Source organism: Thalassophryne amazonica, chromosome 15 (assembly GCF_902500255.1).
Source record: "Thalassophryne amazonica chromosome 15, fThaAma1.1, whole genome shotgun sequence".
NCBI lineage: Eukaryota > Metazoa > Chordata > Actinopteri > Batrachoidiformes > Batrachoididae > Thalassophryne > Thalassophryne amazonica.
Window position 1 is genome coordinate 85,305,130 of NC_047117.1, and position 19,720 is coordinate 85,324,849.

At 41.7% G+C, this 19,720-nt stretch overlaps 1 pseudogene; it reads left to right on the top strand.

Moving 5' to 3' along the window:
* Positions 1 to 2,332: 2,332 nt before the first annotated feature.
* On the top strand, positions 2,333 to 19,001 carry LOC117526288 (annotated as a pseudogene).
* Positions 19,002 to 19,720: the final 719 nt, after the last annotated feature.

Below are 19,720 nucleotides of genomic sequence, written 5' to 3' on the forward strand. Positions count from 1 at the left end.
CCGGGTCCGGGCTCCTTGTCAGGGCCTCCCGGACGGTCTTCTCCACGTCCCAGGTGAGGGTGGCCACGACAGTGGACTCGGGGATGATGGTCTCGGTGGGGTTCGACAGCCCCGCTTTGGCTTCTTCTTCGTGTACCCGGGACAATGCATCTGGTTTTTGGTTCTTGGTCCCGGGGCGATACGTGATCTGGAAGTCAAAGCGCCCGAAGAACAGAGACCAGCGGGCTTGCCTGGGGTTCAGCCGCTTGGCGGTCCGGATGTACTCCAGGTTCCGATGGTCAGTGAAAACCGTGAAGGGCAACGATGCCCCCTCCAGCAGGTGTCTCCACTCTTCAAGAGCCTCCTTCACCGCAAGAAGTTCCCGATTGCCAACGTCATAGTTCCGTTCAGCTGGGGTCAACCTGCGGGAATAAAAGGCACAAGGATGGAGGACTTTATCAGCCTCCACGCTCTGGGACAGCACGGCTCCTATCCCTGAGTCAGAGGCGTCCACCTCTACTATGTACTGGTGATCAGGATCAGGCTGCACCAGAACTGGTACCGGGGACAGTCCATTTACAAAGGCGGCGCGGAGCGCAACGTTATTCCAGCCGGACCTCGCTGCCGCGATGCGGAAGCCGACTGCATACTCGGCTGCGCTACGACGCCCCTGTCTCATCGACTGCAGCACGTTCGAAGCGGTCTCGCCTCTGTTGGGATGATCAAACACTTGTTTGAATTCCCGTACAAACCCAGTATAAGACGTTAGGAGCCGTGAATTCTGCTCCCAAAGCGCCGTAGCTCATGTGCGTGCCTCTCCTCGAAGCAAATTAATAACATAAGCCACCCGGCTAGCGTCTGATGCGTACATGACGGGGCGCTGTGAAAAGATGAGCGAACACTGCATGAGGAAGTCCGCGCACGTCTCGACACAGCCCCCGTACGGTTCCGGAGGGCTTATGTATGCTTCAGGGGACGGTGGGGGGGTTCGTTGAACGACCAGTGGAACGTCTAATACGGGCCCAGGACCAGCCAGAGGAGTGGCTGCAGCAGCGCCCTGATCGCGCACTTCCACCCTGGCGGTGAGAGCCTCCACCCTCTGATTAAGGAGGACACTCTGCTCGGTCACTAATTCTAACCGGGCTTTGAAGGCGGTTAAGATCTGCTGCAGCTCACTCAACCCGCCTCCCGCTGACGCCTGCGCTCCTGGCTCTTCCATTGGCCATTCAAGCTGGAGTTGACGCCCCTCGGAGTCCATGACGATGGCCGAGAAATCCTGTTGGGAAGGTGTCGTAGCACGGACCCACAACAGGGGGCGCAAATGAACGGACAATGAGTAAGCCAAAAGGTAACAATTTAATGTTGTGATATTACACAATGAAACGTGTCTTAATTTCACAGTCAATAAACACCAGGTGAAGTGTGGGCAGGCTCGAAGATAGAAGACGCCCGACGAGAGAGAAGCCGCGTCCCACACGGCTTCCACCACCAACGGCCTGAAGAACACCGGAGCCGCCAAGTCCCGAGTCCCCAGGTGGCCTCTGTCTTCGACTGTCGACCCTGGTACTGCTGGCAGAAAGCAGAAATATGATGTGTGAGTGTGTGTCCGCACACTCAGTAATCTATAGTCCAGATACCGTTAGGAGGGAGCACCTCCACCTCCAAATCACACACACTCGTGCAGCTCCTGTTTGTCCCTCTTCTGGGTCTTCACAGGAATGCGACTGCACACAGAACAAAGTTAGACAGCGTATTAGTCAGCAGAGAAATTACCTTGGTTCTGGTAGTCGATTTCTCGGCGGGGAGGTGGAGTTGCAGTCCGGCTTTTATGGTAGTGATGATAACGAGTGACAGCTGGTGCAGAGGATGAGTGACAGCTGTCACTTCTTCTGGGTCTGGCGCCCTCTCGTGCTTGGAGCCCGCACTCCAAGCAGGGCGCCCTCTGGTGGTGGTGGGCCAGCAGTACCTCCTCTTCAGCGGCCCACACAACAGTTTAAATATAAAATCATCCAACCTCTTGATCAAGACTTTTTCCAGAATTTTTGAGAATTGAGGTAGCAGAGAGATTGGCCTGTACTTTGAAAAAAAAAAGTGTTGGTCGCCGGATTTGAACCACTTTATGTTTAAATATGTTGCCCTTTGTTCTGGTGTGCTGATCAGTAAATTGCACAATATCTGTATGAAAGTAGGCAATGTAAATTTGGATTCTGTAAGTTAATGTGTTGCAAATTTCAGCTTTTCCCTCAGGTTGCTGAGTGCTGATGGCTCTCTGACCTTTGTTCTTATGTAATCAGTCCAAAATAGTGTAATTTGTTGGACATTCTCCCAGTGTGCTCCACAGGAGATAACCATCATGGCGCTGAACATCCCTGGCATGGTTGCAGTGGTGCTGTTCTACCTCCTAATTCTTGGGACAGGAATTTGGCCTGCTCAAAAGTCCAAGAAAGTTGAGAGAAAACCCCATGGAGACAGGACGGAAGTGGTGCTTCTTGGAGACAGAAACATCAGTTGGGTGGTTGGAATATTCACCATGACCGGTAAATTTTCATGTTATTCAAATAGATCAATTTGTGGCTTCATGCATCAGCTAATTTCAGCTGAAGAATCTTTTTGAGTACTACTGAATCACAGAACACAGATATTGAGCATATCGCTTCCTGAGACTCAGTACTGTTGTGACTCTTAGTAAGTAAACGTACTCTGCAGCCTCCGTCCACTCTTTGTTTCTGGTGATTCCGATATAAGAGACAACTCTGTGTGTGTGTGTGTGTGTGTGTGTGTGTGTGTGTGTGTGTGTGTGTGTGTGTGTGTGTGTGTGTGTGTGTGTGTGTGTGTGTGTGTGTGTGTGTGTGTGTGTGTGTGTGTGTGTCCCTCTCCTGTCAAAATGGCACCTTGGAATTGAGCCAATCTTGGCACACATATGGGGAGTGACATAGGGTATTGATGTCCCGTTGGGCCATCCACCAGCTGCACCAGAACAACTTTGAAGCAGCCATTTCCTGCAGACCATACAAAAGTGAAGTCATCCTCCTCCTTCAAATACAAATGATTCCAGGCTTCAGTTTCTTTGTCAAGCCATGCTTTGCCATGACTATCAACAAGGCTTGGGGACAGACTCTCAATGCCATTGGAGTGGATCTCTCTGGCACGTTCTACATGGCAGCCTCATGAACTGTATCCCCTGAGAATGTCTTCCTCATTGCACCAAATGCACAGACAAGAAACGTGGTGTTCCAGGAGGTGCTGTAAATAAACTGTCTCTTATTACACACAAAATGAAAATACAAAGAAAACATGATGATGTGATGAAAAGTGGATATGTTGTCATGGTCTGCCCTGGTCCTTTGCCCTTTTTTAATCTTGTGTGTAGTTTGTCTGTTTCCCTCTAGGTCGCGCACCTCTGAGCCAAAGAATACCTGTAGCTCATCATCTTCTCTCGCCTGACGTTCATGAGCTCCTGAGTATGAGCCAGGGTGCTTAAACCGCAGCTCTGAGCTCAGTCTTTGCCAGAGTCTTTGTGATCCTGACCCGCGAGAGTCTTCCGTGACTCCGTGACCCTGACTGGACGGATTCGGCTCTTCCATGAGCCTTCCATAAGGAATCCGTGACCTTGACTATGCCAGATTTTACACGTAGTCATTCCTGCCACTTCCATGCGCTCTGACGTCTGGGCTTTCCACAGCTCAGTCCAAGGTAACCTGGCTGACTAATTTCCATATTAGAGCTCATTGTTTTCTCTGGTGATTCCAGACACTCTCCTGTGTGGCTTCCATGTCACATATGCTCCTGGCTCCATGACTATCTGCACCAGGGCTCTCAGCTGCAGAGCGCGTAGCTCTGTCATGCTTCAGTTAAATTCCTTCATATTCTGTGAGATCCCATTCTTCATGCTGCTCTTGATTATGAATGTGCATGAAAGAGAACTGTTTCCAAGAACTAGTACCAAGAACTGTATGAGCCCTGATGCATAACATCTAAGAACTTTCCAAGTCGTTTCTAAAGTAAAGTCCTGCTTAACTGGAACTGCATCACACACAAGACACACAGCACCTGACATAAGAATATAATTCATGAACTGTAAACAATTCCTGAACAGAGGACCTTATTTCTTAGACAGTGAACTTTATTCCAGGACCTGAGAACATTCCTGTTTAAGCCTTCAGTGAACTGCTTTGGTTAGAGGTTTGGGTGGCACTAACCCATTGCAGGCAATGGACCCAAATGCAGGGAGCTGGACACGGAGAAGAGTACAAAGAAAAATATACAGTGAGGAAAATAAGTATTTGAACACCCTGCGATTTTGCAAGTTCTCCCACTTAGAAATCATGGAGAGGTCTGAAATGTTCATCTTCGGTGCATGTCCAGTGTGAGAGACATAATCTAAAAAAAAGAAATCTGGAAATCACAATGTATGATTTTTTAATGATTTATTTGTGTGTTACTGCTGCAAATAAGTATTTGAACACCTGTGAAAATCAATGTTAATATTTGGTACAGTAGCCTTTGTGTGCAATTACAGAGGTCAAACATTTCCTGTAGTTTTTCACCACTGTTCAGTTTGCACACACTGCAGCAGGGATTTTGGTCCACTCCTCCATACAGATCTTCTCTAGCTCAGCTCCCTCCAAAGATTTTCTATTGAGTTCAGGTATGGAGACTGGCCACGCCACTCCAGGACCTTGAAATGCTTCTTACGGAGCCCCTCCTTAGTTGCCCTGGCTGTGTGTTTGGGGTCATTGTCATGCTAGAAGACCCAGCCATGACCCATCTTCAATGCTCTTACTGAGCAAAGGAGGTTGTTTGCCAAAATCTCGCAATACATGACCCCATCCATCCTCCCTTCAATACGGTGCAGTTGTCCTGTCCTCTTTGCAGAAGAGCACCCCCAGAGTATGATGTTTCCACCCCCATGCTTCACGGTTGGGATGATTTTCTTGGAGTTGTTCTCATCCTCTAAGCATGGTAAGTGGAGTTGATTCTAAAAAAGCTCTATTCTGGTCTCATCTGACCATGACCTTCTCCCATGCCTTCTCTGGATCATCCAGATGGTCACTGGTGACCTTCAACGGGCCTGGACATGTGCTGGCTTGAGCAGGGGGACCTTGCTGCCCTGCAGGATTTTAAACCATGACAGCATCATGTGTTACTAATGTAATCTTTGTGACTGTGGTCCCAGCTTTCTTCAGGTCATTGACCAGGTCCTCCTGTGTAGTTCTGAGCTTTCTCAGAATCATCCTTACCCCACAAAGTGAGATGGAGTGGAATCCCAGACTGAGGGAGATTGACAGTCACCTTGTGTTGACTGTCAATGGTGGACATGCACCTAAGATGAAAATTTCAGACCCCTCCATGATTTCTAAGTGGGAGAACTTGCAAAACCACGGGGTGTTCAAATACTTATTTTCCTCACTGTATTTATTTAAAATAAAAATAAAAGTAAGGGAGCTGCACTAGGGTGCCTGCAGTGTGGAAAGATGGCCCGCCTCCTGGTGGTGAAATGAGGGAGTTGCAGGATCCCGAGCCAGTCTTGAAGGATAATATCAACTAAGGTCTCAGGGTTCAGGACCAAGTGGAATGCTTGCCTCCAAGACCAGGAACTATGGGGAATAAAGACACACAGGGTGAGTGCACTTGTAATGCTAGCGCCTCAAAACAATCACAGCTCATAAAAGGTTTAACAAAGGTTGTTTCAGAGGTCAGGAAATAAAGTTCTTGGTTCAGGAATTGTTCATAGTTCATAAGTTGAATCCAAAGGTCAGAGGTCAAATACTGCAGGTTGTAACACAGTTCCAATTAAGCAGGACTTGATACAGCTGGGTTCTCAATTGTTTGATATCAGAGGTCATGCAGTTCTTAGGAAGAGTTCTTGAAACAGTTCTTTATCATAGCACAGTCACAAACAGGAATGAGTGAGAACAGGATCACACTAAAAGGGAGGAACTTAACTAGAGTGTAGTCAAGTCAAGGAGTTCCAAAGTGACGTTGCTGTGCTGGTTGTCAGAGCCAGGATTCAGGTCCGCTTGGGAGCCATCCCAGAATTGTCTGGAACATCAGGAAAAGACAGTTTGCCCTAATACTGGAATTAGAGGGGAGGCCAGCGTTACCTGAGCGTTTGCTGTGGGATGCTTCGACATCTTAAGCACACAGCTGTAAGACGCAGTCAAGGTCACAGGGCGCCGTTCAGGTTTGATCCTCTCGGAGACTGTCTGGATCATCGAAGGTGGCAGGTGCAGTCACTCACCTGTGTTCTCCATCCTCTTAGTTCCTCGGCTCTCTGTGTCCCACCTAGCCTGCTTCCAGCTTCATATACTCCAGCTCGTTCTCAGACTCCCACGTCTGTCCATGTGTGCTCTGCGGCTCCTGAACTTCCACCACTACATGTGGGCCCGGTCTCGGGTCAAGAGGCTTCCTCCAACACCTCAGTTATTTATTTTTCTAATTAAAGCCTGTACTGGTTCTTGCTCCCTAGCATTTGAGTCCATCTCCTTGTAACAGTCCAGGTCCGTCCAGACCTCTAACTACAACACGTGTTGCGGTTTGTTTATGACTCCGAGCTCAAATGTGTCAAGACGGTTTTGTAGGCGAGAGAACGCAGCTACTCTGGCTAGCTGTGTAGGCTACCATTTATGGACCTGACATCTCCTATCTGCCTCATCCACTGGGAACCAAAAAAAAAAAAAAACCTGCACTTTTCGCAACTGCTTTGGTGATTACAGCCGAAAACAAAACAGTGCACCATTTATCTGTGTGTATACGGGAACAGGTGTCCCCATAAGTGGTCAAATCACACAGGGTTCAAATGAGACTGCACTCCCCTATTACTAACATGTTATTACAATTAACACATGCAATGTAATGCAAAGAAATAACCATAACAAAATGTAACATTATTCCTGTTTGTGAGGTGGTTGATTCTAACACATTTTTTTGGAGATGAAAACATTTTTATGTCAGAGAAAAAAAGATCTACAGCACGTCTTAGCTTTGACAACATTAGTATTAGAAAGCTGGTCTGCTGCTGTTCTATTATTGAGCCCAACTGGTTTATATTTACATTGAGTTTTGAGTATGTTCACTGGTCAGGTTTGTTTATTCTGAGTGACTGTGTTGAATGAATGAATGAATGAAAACTGTTTATTTCGAACATTTGATACAACAACAATTACAAGATAGCTCAGTAAAGACAACAACAAAAAAGTTCCTACTGTGTACCCAACATGTCCGAAAAGGGGTAGGGTGAAGCATCAGCTTATTTATCCCTACCCCTTCTTCCCCACAACCAGTAATACCCTTTGCCACATATACACATAAATTCCTACACACCTAAACCGATATCAATATATATATATATACATATATATACACACACATACATATACACATCAACATACACATATATACACATATACATATATACACATATATATACACAAACATAAATATACACCTACACATACCTACTTACATACAAAATACTATATATTTACAAGCCGAAGCAAACAACAAAAACACCCTAACCCTCATTACCCTTCCTCCTCCCTATACCCAGAAAAAACCATATTTTTGTACCGCTGTTTGAACTGGTTCATGCTTGGACATTGCTTGAGCCCCACAACCAATCTGTTCCACATCCTCACCCCACAGACAGAAATACAGAAACCTTTTAATGTTGTTCGTGCCCACTGATGCTTTAAATTAAATGCTTCTTGACAGTTTACTTTGTATATGTTTTATATGAGTCTTCCAGTTTATCTTATCATCTATTATCACCCCCAGAAACTTATTTTCATGTACCCTTTCAATATCTACCCCCTCGACTTGTAACTGAACCTGTATATCTGTATTACAATAGCCAAATAACATGTATTTTGTTTTACTTAAGTTTAATGATAATTTATTTCTGTCAAACCATATTTTCAATTTTCCCATTTCCATACTGATCCTCCTCAGTAACTCCTGCAAATCCCCCCCTGAACAAAAAATGCTTGTGTCATCTGCAAATAATACTAATTTTAATATTTTGGAAACATTGACAATATCATTTATATAAATTAGAAACAGTTTTGGACCCAATACTGACCCCTGTGGGACGCCACAAGCATTGTCCAAGCATGATGATGTATATTCCCCCAACTTCACAAACTGTTTTCTGTTACTTAAGTAGCTTCTCACCCAGTGCAACACCAACCCCCTAATCCCATACTGTTCAAGTTTATTGATTAATATGTCATGATTAATTGTATCAAAAGCCTTTTTAAGATCTATAAATATTCCAACTGAATGTAATTTGTGGTCTATGGCGTTTGTAATCTCCTCAACTGATTCTATTAATGCAAGTGATGTTGAACTATGTGCTCTGAATCCATATTGACTATCAGTAAGTAATTTATGTTTATTTATGAATTTGTCTAATCTATTATTGAATAACTTTTCTAATAATTTGGAAAATTGTGGAAGCAAAGAAACAGGTCTATAATTTGTGAAGTGGTGTCTATCCCCAGTCTTATACAGCGGCACAACCTTAGCTATTTTCATTTGATTGGGAAATTTACCGGTTTGAAATGATAAGTTACAGATGTATGTTAATGGTTCTACAATCCATTCAATGACCTGTTTTACCACCACCATATCAATTTCATTTAAATCGGTAGATGTTTTATATTTACAATTATTCACAATGTCTATAATTTCATTTCCATCCACTGCTGTGAGGAACATTGAACAGGGATTTCTTTCTATGAGATTATTATCCCAATCCTCAGGTTGGGAATCGGGAATTTTTTCTGCCAAGCTTGGTCCAATATTTACAAAAAAATTATTAAAACCGTTGACTACCTCATCCTTATTTTCCTTCTTGACATTATTATCAATGAAATACTGAGGGTAACTCTGTTTTTTATTACCATTTTTGATAATGCTATTTAATATATCCCATATTCCTTTAATATTGTTTTTGTTATTATATAATATGTTACTATAATATTCCTTCCTACATACCCGTATAATATTAGTTAATCTATTTTTGTATTTCTTATATCTATTTTCTGCCTCTTTAGTCTTTAGTTTTATGAATTCTCTATACAGTGTATTTTTCTTATTACATGCATTTCGTAACCCTTTCGTCATCCATGGTCGAGCTTGGATTTTTTGTTTTCTGTAGTCTTGTTTAATTGGACAATTTTTATCATATAATGATGTAAATATTTGTAAAAAAGTTTCATATGCACTATCAACATCACTTTCACTGTATACCTTTTCCCAGTTTTGCTCCTGTAAATCCTTCTTTAGTGTGTTCATGTTTTCCTCTGTCCGCACTCGCCTGTATTTTATTTTCTCCTCTGGCTGATTCCGCCGATGGTTTCTATTATAAACGATGAAAACTGGTAGATGATCACTAATGTCATTGATTAATAATCCACTCACAGTGTTATTCTCAATATCATTGCTGAATATATTATCAATTAAGGTGGCACTATGGGATGTAATTCTGCTTGGCCTGGTGATTTTGGATATAAACTCATACTGTACATTATACTGATAAATTCATCTGTTATTTTATGCTTATTTGGATTGAGCAGATCAATATTTAAGTCACCACAAATGAACACAGTTTTTTTATTAGTTTTTGAGAACATTTTTCCCATACAGTCAGTGAATGTTTCAATACTAGATCCTGGTGCTCTATATATACAGCTGACTAATACATTTTGCTTTTTTCTTCACATATTTCAATAGTTATACATTCTAATAAGTTATCAATCACAGTTGTCATATTGTCTACTATTTTATAATCCATGTTCTTATCCACATACACAGCCACTCCTCCTCCACTCTTATTCTTTCTGTTTACACAATTAAATTCATATCCATCCAGTTCAAAATCCATTCCTTTATCTTCATTGATCCATGTTTCTGATATAGCAATTATGTTCTGTCTGAAACTGCGCAACATTGCTGAAAATCGAACATTTTTCTACATGGCTTTGACCGGACTTTCTGTGGTATCAGTAAATGTGGCATGATACAGAAATTCCTGGAAATTAACTTAAAAATCCATATTAAGGTCCAGTGTTTGTGTGCATACATGTGTGTTTCTTTCTGCAGCCACGTGGGTTGGAGGTGGCTTCATCCTGGGTATAGCTGAGGCAGTGTACTCTCCTCGTTTGGGATTAATATGGGCTCTCATGCCACTGCAGTATTCTGTGTCCTTTATAATCGGTAAGAAAAATCACACTCATCTTGTGTCGTGTCAGTACATCTGTGGAACCTACAATAATCATAATAGCAAATACAATTCAAATGCTGCTTTTCCATTTGCAAACACTCCCAAAAAAACCAACATGGGTGTTGTAGGTTTTTATGTTACATGAACCTAAAAAGTCTAACATGTAGCCTCTATGATATAAAATAAAGTTTTATGGGTGAACACATTCAAATGATGTAGTTTTAGTATGACATGCAACAACTTAAAATCTAACTTGCTCAGTGAACATAACAAAATTTTCGAAAGTATTTCCACCCAAATAAAATCTGTTAATGTAGCCAGAAACTATTTTGCTGAGTGACCTAAATAGAAATTTGTTGGGTCAACATGATGAATTTGTGTTACTGTTACTTAATTACCATGCTTCAGGCCAACTACATTTGTAAGGGTAAATGTAACCAAAAAAAAAACACAGTAAGTCCCTTTGGCTGCTCGCTTATTTGCGCTTGGGGCCGCCACAGCAAATCCAAGGTGAATCTGCATGAACTGTGCTGATCCAACAAAGCAAAGGTAAGTTAACATGTAACTGTACTATTTTAAAAGTAGTTGTAACTACTCTAATAAATTAAGTAACACATAATCATATCAAACAGGTTTGAATGGGCCAAGGACATTACATCAGTGTGTTACATTTACCCTTACAGGGCAGGGGCGGTGGCCAAGTGATTAGTGCACTTGGTTTCAGTATGGAAAGTTCCTGGTTCAAACCTCACCCCTGCCACATTTCTCAATGTGGAGTTGCATCAGGAAGTGCATCTGGTGTAAAACCTGTTCCAATTCAACATCCAGATCCACTTCAGATTTGTTGTGGTGAACCTGAGTGCAAACAAGGGAGCAGCTGAAGGGAACTGCTTCTTATTTTTGTTACATTTACCATTACAAATCTAGCTGGCCTGAACCATTAATTGAGTAACAGTAACACAAATTCATCACGTTGGCCCAAATTTACACTTAGGTCATGCAACAAAATTGTTTCTGGCTAAGTTAACACATATTATACCTGACATAATTTTATTATGGTCACTGAGCAAACAATTTTTTGGAGTGAAGGTATTCACAGTAACAAAAAGAAAAAAGGTGTATACTGTCACGCAAACCTTAAAAAAAAAACTGGCAATTTTTTTATATATATGTTAACGCTCTACGCATACCTACTGTATTTATTTGATTTGCCAAGAAGGTTGTTTTTTCAGTGCTGTTTTTCTGGATTACACAAAAACTACTCAATCAGTTTTCTTGAAACTTGGAATACGGATGCGGTAGGGGTCAAGGAGGAAACCACTAACTACAGTGCATCGGGAAAGTATTCACAGAGCTTCACCTTTTCCACATTTTGTTATGTTACAGCCTTATTCCAAAATGAATGAAATTATTTTTCTACTAAAAATTCTACACACAATACCCATAATGACAATGTGAATTTTTTGAGTTTTTTAAAAAATTTATTTTAAAAAAAAGTATTTGCAGCTTTTGCCATGAAACACAAAATTGAGGTCAGGTGCATCCTGTTTCCACTGATCATCCTTAAGATGTTTCTACAGTTTAACTGGAAACCACCTGGGGTAAATTCAGTTGATTGGACATGATTTGGAAATTTGTGCTCTGACAGGGTAGAGAAACATTTCTGCTGCTTTGAAGGTCCCAATGAGCACAGTGGCCTCCATCATCCATAAATGGAAGGACATTTGGATCCACCAGGACTCTTCCTAGAGCTGGCCGCCCGTCTAAACTGAGTGATCGGGGGAGAAGGGCCTTAGTCAGGGATGTGACCAAGAACCCAATGGTCACTCTGTCAGAGCTCCAGCATTCCTCTGTGGAGAGAGGAGAACCTTCAAGAAGGACAACCATCTCTGCAGCAAACCACCAATCAGGCCTGCACTTGAAGAACTTTCAGACCATGAGAACAAAATTCTCTGGTCTGATGAGACAAAGATTGAACTCTTTGGTGTGAATGCCAGGCATCATGTTTGGTAGAAACAGTGGTGGGTACAGTTCCACTAATTAGTGTTGTGACGTTCGCGAATTCGAAGAGCCGATTCTTTTGAACGGCTCTTTAATATGAACGAAGGGAGCCGAGTCGCGGCTTGGTGGGAGCCGTTCTTTTTGTCGTTCTTTTTTTTTCATGCGTGTTTGTTTCACACAGCTCCCAGGAACATCCAGTTGCGGTTGGGGCTGTGGCTCCCCCCGCATAAAAAGAGAGCAGCTACGGGGGGAGGGGCACAGGCAGCATGTGCCTTCACATGAGTACTCCTGCAGGGGGGAGGGGAGTTCTTGTGGCGCGAAAATAAGCGAAAGGCAATGAATTCAGACCGAAATTCTTTTCAACATATTATAATGGGGTTATAATCAGTATTTCCAATTTTCCATTTGATAATGACTGTGATATCAGATTTAAAGTGAATAGAAAAAAGAACATGTGCAATACAAAAACTTTCAAAATCAAAAAATATATGGAAAGAACAAAAACAAATGGTGTTGGTCTTAATGACCTTTCATTCATTTTTGTGTTTCTCAGAATGGGTTTCCTTGGTTATTTACAATGCGTTAACGCCATCTACTGGCTACTTTAAGCAACAACAGGTTTGGTTTAATGTCAGTTTTATATTCCCTGTTCTCTTCTCGTTTGGAACGAGATTTCAGTCAGTCAACACCAATCTTTTGCCTGAGCGTGCTGTTCTCCCCAAGGATTCATGTCGATGTCCACTGCTGGCAGAAAAGGTAGAGAAACACAGAATAGGTGAGCAAATTTGAAAAGTGACATTGAGATGGCTCATTTCTCTCTCTCTCTCTCTCTCTCTCTCTCTCTCAATATTTTTAGGCTTAATTATCAATTTATGTCACAAATGGCGCTAGAAATTTCTAACCAGAATGCTTTGTAATGGCAAAGTGCACATGCACGCTGCAGCATGCACCACCATGAATGCGCACATGGCGGAAAATGATAATTAAGCTTAAAATACTTAAAAAAAAAAAAAAAAACAGCCATATGAGCCAGTTTTTTGAATGGCTCTTTGAAAGGAACGAGCCACAAAGATCCGGATCACCCCATTCTCTGGGTTTATAGACATTGTTATTGTGTTTGTTTTATGTAAAAATGCCAGAAGAAGCTCAGGTTGCTTCTCCATTATTTTCAATTGGAATCATTGTAATCAATTCCTGTTTGCGCTTTAGAGTCCTGCTTATGTCAAACACTGTCTGTCATCTTTGTTCCAGAGTAATAGACATAAGATGTCTGAAATTCAGTTTGCGTTCATTAAATTCCATGCATCTTAAACGTAGCAGACACATTATCTGGAATTTTGTGTTGGCAAGTTTTCATGGTCTCTACTGCTTTCTACTGGCCAGTAGTGTTCATTGCAGTCACCCTAAGTACTGAGCATCTGGGCACCAGTAGATGGCAGTGTTCTATTTATTTTGACACAGGTTATATCAGATGGTTTTCTAATTACAACTTGGCTTTGTTTTGCAAATGCCTTTATTTTTGCAAATAAAAAATGGCATATTTTACAAAAGCACATTTATATCTAAACACTAACACACACTTCACATTAACATGTTGGTTTTTACATAGAATGAATGAGTCAACCAATCAGTGTTAGTGGAGGCACATTTTACCCATAATCCCTTTGGCATCTGTCTGTGTTTGTTACAAAACTTCAGAATTAGAGCATTATTTAAAAATAAAATATATGTTATATTTTAACTTTGTACAGATGACAGAATTGACATTAATGGAGTTATTCTATCTGTATTAATTTTATTTATAAGTCAAAACCATAAGTCGGCACTGCTTTATTTTCCAAGACCTCCTCATGGCAACACTGCTATTGAGCAGATAGTTGACCTTCACTGCTCCTCTAAACTGGTTTGTTGCTGTAAGCTATGTAGTAAACAAGAACTTCCAGCAATGGGCAAAGCGCATTAAGACAGAAGTCCTGACTCATTGTTTGGGTCTGTGGTCTCCTTTGATACTACCAGCAGTAATTGTGGTGTTAAAACTCAAAATCAGCTTGTTAGTAGTTGCAAGTGTACCAGAGACAATACTGGAAGTTATTGTTTAGCTGTAGCTTCCAATAAATTTTTGGGTGGTATATCAGTTTAGCTTTATAAAAGATAACTTTTCAGTTAGCTGATTATCTGTTATCGCAGTGAACTTTTTGGTAAGCTGTGCCTACCACTGGGTAGAAACCAGGTACTATCCCTACAGTGAAGCATGGTGGTGGAAGCATCATGCGGCAGGGTTGTTTTTCAGCAGCAGGAACTGGGAGACTAGTCGGGATTGAGGGAAAGATGAATGCAGCAATGTACAGAGACAACCTGCTCCAGAGCGCTCTGGACCTCAGACTGTGGTGACGGTTCATCTTTCAGCAGGACAATGACCCTAAGCACATAGCCAAGATATCAAAGGAGTGGCTTCAGGACAACTCTGTGAATGTCCTTGAGTGGCCCACACCTGAATCTGATTGAACATCTCTGGAGAGATCTGAAAATGCGCTGTGCACTGACGCTCATCCTCCAACCTGATGGAACTTCAGAGGTGCTGCAAAACTGCCCATAGATAGGTGCACCAAGCTCGTGGCATCATAGTCAAGAAGACTTGAGGCTGTAATTGCTGCCAAACGTGCATCAGCAAAGTACTGAGCAAAGGGTGTGAATACTTAAGTACATGTGATTTCTTAGTTTTTTAAATTTGCAAGAATTTATGGAAAAAAAGTTTCATTTTATGGGGTGTTGTGAGTAGAATTTTGAAGGAAAAATCAAAGTTATCCAATTTGGAATAAGACTATAACATCGTGTGGAAAGAGTGAAGTGCTGTGACAATTTCTGGATGAACTGTATTGTAGTGGATCTGATTAAGGGGCAGGCCCAGGACTTAGTTATTTACTTATTTTTGTTTTCATTAACATTGCGTGATAGCGTATTTTTCAAAAAGAGATAATGCGCAGATCTTTTTTGGGAAAAAGGAGAATGTTATAAGTAAACTCTGTCTAGCTGTACAGAGGAATGATTTAACATTTATCCACTACATAAGGTGGTCTTTTCTTTGCCAAGCCAATGAGAGATAAGAAGTACATCACCATGATGGATCCATTCCAGATCAAGTATGGGAACATCCTGAGTGCCGCTCTCATAATACCTGCTCTGCTGGTGGACCTGCTGTGGGTTTCGTGCACCCTCCTTGGCTTAGGTACGCTCTCTGTATTTTCCAAGTACATACACAACAATGCAATTAAAGCATTTAAAAAGTGTTTATTTGTGTTTGTGAATCAACAGGATCCACTATGAGTGTGATACTGGATTTGCCCTATGCCTATTCTATCTGGATTTCATCAGCCGTGGCCATCATCTACACACTGTTAGGAGGCCTCTTTTCAGTGGCCTACACTGACATCATCCAGTTTTCGCTTGCCTTCATCAGTCTGGTAAGTTATATTGAAAAGCACAAGTCAGGGGATGACAGCAAGAAGTCCTCCAAGTTGGTGAATATCTCTTAGTCTTCGGTTAAAGTCATTAAGAAATGGGACCACGTTTGCTGAAGGTTGATGACAAATGAAACAGTAAACAGAAAGGGGATTGTCTATATATGTTTACCTTAACTGCATAGTCTATGCATCAATTTCTTATCATATTCTGTTGTTCATATAAGACACCTATTTAGATTGGTTCTTACATAATGAGCTATATTATTACATTTTTATCAGAAAACAGAGTAACTTGAGCATTTTGTAATAACCACTCTAATATGTGATAATTTGCTACAAAATGTGGGGAAATTTATCACATATTGTGCTCTAACTGTTTATTACAAAATGCACCAGATTTTTTACAAAATGCAGGTGTTATTACAAAATATCATGGAAAATGTATGGTGTTTATATCATAATGTGCTATTGCATTCCTTCCTAAACTAATTATTAAAAAAGGATTTCTTATAAACAACATAATCAACAAACTTGAGTGGAACACGCAGAGATGTGATTCCTGATAACGTTTTAATACCATTTGGCTGATGAAAAACATTGTAATGGTGTCATTTTGGACTGTCTAAATTTTCTGTCTACATCTGTTGTTTGCCTCATTGTTTCTCTCCCTGCCTTCTAAAGGTTCTCGGCAGTGTTTCATTCCAAAGCTTCCACCAGAGGACACTGTCTGCCTCCACATCAGTACAAGCCCAGGTGACCTGCTATGCTGCTGCCATTGTCATCTCCGTGCTGGGGATCCCTCCCGTCTTAATCGGGGCTGCCTCGGCTTCCACCGGTGGGTATTTGCTTTACTGAAGGTTGGGCATGGTCATGGTGGCAGCACACCAAGTAGCTTCCCTATCCTTGGCCAAGTCCTCAAACTATTCCTGGGGGATCCTGACGTGATCCCCAGCCAGCTGGGTAATATAATCCCTCCAGTGTGTCCTGGGTTTTCCCTGAGGTCTCCTTTCCATTGGATGTGACCTCATCAATGTGACCTCATCTTACTTTACAGCTACTCAGGTTTTGAGGACTATCTATTCTCGTCAGATTTTCCAATACTACTTTTTTTCCACAGACTGGAACCAAACACTGTACGGTTGTTCATCTCCTCATGAGTGTGGTGAGGAGAGTTTGATCGTCCTTTAGAGTCTTCACATCTCAATCATCGGAATCGGAGCCGTGGCTGCTGCTGTTATGTCATCTACAGACTCTGGTCTGCTCTCTGCAACTTCTGTTTTCTCTTCAAACATCTACAAGAACATCCTTCGTAAACGGGTAACAACTGAGAAATGTTGGGCAGGAATGTTCACGTACAAGTCTGCAAAAATACTTTAATTCTTCACTTAGAGCCACAGACTGTTAAAAGAACCACTGTCTCAATGAGAAAATGTGATGTAACAATTTGCATAAACTTTTAAAAATTATTTCAACTTAGCCATTACTGAATTAATGCCACCAAACATGACCAATCCCCACTCAAGACACCCAGTCTGCCCAGTCAATATAGCTGGAAGAGAAACCATAATCACCAGGAGGCTGTCTCAGGTAGAAGATGATTAAGGACAAGGTGGGAACACAGATTCAACCAGCGAGGGAGCAGCGGAAACAATCCAGAGAGCAGGGATTGGGATTGTCATATCTTGTGTTGTATGTATGTCTAGATCAGGGGTGCTCAAGTTCGGTCCTCGAGATCTACCTTCCTGACACTCTTAGTTGTCTCCCTGTTCCAACACAACTAAATTCAATGAAAGACTCATTAGCAGGCTTTTAATGAGCCTTTCATTGGATTCAGGTGTGTTGGAGCAGGGAGACAAATAAGAGTGTCAGGAAGGTAGATCTCGAGGACCGAACTTGAGCACCCCTGGTCTTGATTGTAGGGCTAGGTCCCTGTAGAGTCCCTTAATTGAGAGAGTAGCATCACCCTGGAACATGGCACCATTTATGTTTTCAACATTTTTTTAATTATTTAAAAAATTTATTTAAAGCCTGATTTATGCTTGATTTATGCAATGACGTGCGTGACAGTTTTGAAGTTCTCCATCGCTGGATTACACTTTATTATGGATTAACTTTACCCTCACCAAGCTTTTCTTTCTACAGTCACCTCCAATCCAAAGGTAGAATGTACAGTTTCATCTTTTTCTGACTTTGTGTTGTAAAGTTGCGCACTTTTCTGCCAGATGTACATGATCCCAAAATATAAAAAACAAAAAACAGGTTTTTTTAATCAGGAAAATTACTCTAGCCCCACTTTCCTCAAATCGGCGAGTGTCAGAGTGATTTCTCATCTTGGGCAGTTTAACATGGGCATCTAGGGTAATGTGCCTGCGAACATCAGCGGACATCAAGTGGCCAGTTAAGGAATTGCAACATTTTTGTCTTCCTGGTAGACTTTATCTGAGACCATCAAAGCTTTCCAGTTGCCTGGAGCAGCCTGGAACAGTGACTGATGCAGCCATTCATGGAAGAAGGATCAAAAACAAGCCAAAGTTCTTTTTTGGGTCCCAAATAAAAAAAAATAAAAAAAATAAAAAAACATGAAATCGATGAGTCAGTTTTTAAGGCATGTTTTTGTCCTGGAAATTGTCATGCTTTTGAAGTGTATTGTATCTTTAATGGTCCTCAGTCTTGTTAAAGTGGTTGCAAACTAAAAAATGTGCCAAAAAATAAAATGTTCAGTCATTTTTGGAAAACACAGAGATGTAAAGAATAATTGTTTGCTTTTGTATGATTCCATCTTCCTAGGCCTCGGACCTTGAGATGGCATGGGTGATTCGGATCACAGTTGTGGTGGTCGGTCTGGTTGGAACGTCCATGACATTCTACACGAGCAGCACCCTGCTCCTCTGGCTCCTTGGGGCAGATGTTTCCTACACAATCATATTGCCCCACCTAGTGGCAGTGCTCTTCTTTAAAGTGACAAATGGGTACGGTGCTGCAGCAGGTTTCATCATTGGACTGACCGTGAGGATTCTGCTGGGCGAAAATTCTGTCGGTCTTCCCGTCGTTCTTCATCTTCCTGGTTCCACGCTGGAAAACGGCATCTATGTCCAGAGGTCACCAGTCAGGACCATCTCCATGCTCATCACGTTTGCAACCATTTTACTTTTTTCGTCGCTGTCTTGGTTCATGTTCAACCATGGCGTACTCCCTGAGAGGTGGGATCTTTTCAAAGTAAAACGTGTTGTTACAGTGGAAACTGGTGAAGTCATAGAAAACCTCAAAGAAACTGATGCAGAGTGTGATGAGAACCAACTTTGAGCTGCCTTAGAGTCACTTTTTTTAGAGACTTTGATCCAAATCCTCTTACTAATTACTAGCATGTTGCCCGTGGGGATCCATGGGCTCTAGATTGGGTTGTGTTTATAAAATAGGTAGCTGACATTTTTCAAGGCTAGTAATACATTATGCTAAATTTCTAGAATGATTTGGAATGGTGTGTGAGTCCAGTATATCAAGATCAAACCCCAGCCTAACCGGAAAATCACTAAGGGCCCTTGGGCAAGCTCCTTAAGCTCCAAGTTGCTCCTGGTGTGTAGCAAGCGCCTGACATCAGTGTGTAAGCATGTTTGGGTGAAGCATAATTAAGCACTGTGAGTGTCTGATGCAGATGGAAAAGCACTATACAAATCCAGTCCATTTACCTCCACAGTACAGACAATGGTGAGATTTTTCACACCTTTTAAGTCATGAAGACAAAAAAAATATTTGAGTTCCACATATTGTGTTCATGTCTAATTCTGCAAACGAATGAGAAATGTTACAATACATTGTTTTTAACTATGCAAGTATCTTTATTTAGCAATTTTTCTAAGTGCTTACTGTAGATGTTTCAGCAAAATAAAAATAATAACATTAAAAAATGCATTGTACGTGTTCCTCTGCATGAATGCCTTAGTAGATTTTGAGCAGTGTTTAGTATCATTGTCTTGTTGAAAGATCCAACCCCGGCGCAAGTGACTCTGTTTGTGGCGTGTATGCAGAAAAGGGTTCCTCTGCATTACAGCATATC